We start from the raw sequence: 1619 nt of genomic DNA, 5'->3' as shown, positions 1-1619 counted from the left end.
CATTAGGTCCTCATTTTCCCCCTCCCTCCCCGCTCCCCCCTGACAGGGAGGTTTATGTGAGGTTTTCACACTAAGATGGACTGGGAAGAAAGTCTTGACCCTCAACTTCTGAAAAGGAGTCAACAAAAACCTTGTGAACATAGCTGAACACACCGCCCAACGCACTTGCTTTGGACACGTCATTGGGGGGTGGAGGAGCGGGTAGTCCAGCACTGGAGGAGGTTGACCCCTTTGAGTAGGTGGGTCAGTGAGGTGAGGGAGGACCTTGATGAGATGCGTTGACAGAATAGCAGCAACAACCATCTTCAGGGTACTGGTGGTGATCATGAGGACGATCTAGGACCGGACAGTATTTCATCCTGTTGGACATAAAATTACTATTCATGACATCAACTTAATGGAGCTAAAGGAGCCCTGGTGGCATAGTGGTTATGAGTTGGGCTGCGATCTGCAAAGTCAGCTGTTCAAAACCACCCGCCACTCCTTGTGAGAAAGACATGTCTGCCTATGCCTGTGAACAGTTACAGCCTCAGAAACTCACAGGGGCAGTTATACCCTGTCTGATTGGGTGGCTATGAGTTGGAATTGAATTGATGGCAGTGAGTTTGGTGGGGTTTTAGTTTTTAATGGCATCTACCTACTTATCTACCTACTGCCTACCTTTATCTTGTCTCTTTCTCTCTCTCTCCATTCAGCCATCTTTCTATCTATCTATCTATCTGGCAGATGCATCATTTTCACTCACGGCCTCATCTTCCCCCATGGAGAATCTTAAAACCGCTGGCTTGTACTTGTTCCCCAATATTCCAAGTAGTTGTACAGACAGATTCTTATTCTGAGATTCTGAGAACCCTTTCCCTGGGTCGTTTTCTGGTTGTCTGAGAAGGTGCAGTGAGAAAGAGCAAAGTCTCTCCTGCTAAGGCCTGCCAGTGATTAAGAAAGTCTATGCTAGGACCCCAAGAGGGGATTGGGGTAGAATGGGCCTATAGTAAAGGCAGCGTTTTCCAATGGTGTCTAAAGAATAATGTGCCAATAGGAACTTTTGCAAATTGGATATTTGTAAACTTAGATTTGTAAAGCATTATAGGGCCAATTGAGCCTTGCCAATGCAATTGATTATTTGTATTTCAGTTTCCCCACTCAGTAACATTGGGGTCATAAAATCCATCATCAAGGCTGCCATGAGGGTGACAGGAGATTGTGAATGACATGCTTCAAGTATAAAGTAATTTGGGCTCCTGGGACTGTCAGGCAGTCCTTGATAAACTCCCCATTTGGCTGTGTGCTTGTTATCTTGAAACACAGCCAACTTCACCACGATTTGCATTAAACTCCCACAATGCCAGGCGCCATTCGCAGTGCCTTGAAAGCAGTAAAGCAGTTGGGTAGAAGATGCTATTTTAGGACTTGAAGCTGAAAAGCAAGAAAATAAATAAAGTAAATCTGTGAGCGTAAAGGGATAATTTAACAGTATTGCACTCATGAAGAAAGAGGAGAGACATTATATATTAACTTCTAGTCGAGTGGAACTTGACATTTATGCAACACATGAAATTGCAGCAACTGGAAGAAGGAAAAAAAAAAAGACAACAGTACCATTATCACCAAGCTGGGAAAGT

Source organism: Echinops telfairi, unplaced genomic scaffold (genome assembly GCF_000313985.2).
Source record: "Echinops telfairi isolate 266 unplaced genomic scaffold, ASM31398v2 ScPeMD7_9;HRSCAF=40, whole genome shotgun sequence".
Classification (NCBI taxonomy): Eukaryota; Metazoa; Chordata; class Mammalia; order Afrosoricida; family Tenrecidae; genus Echinops; species Echinops telfairi.
Note: the sequence above shows the minus strand (reverse complement) of the source record.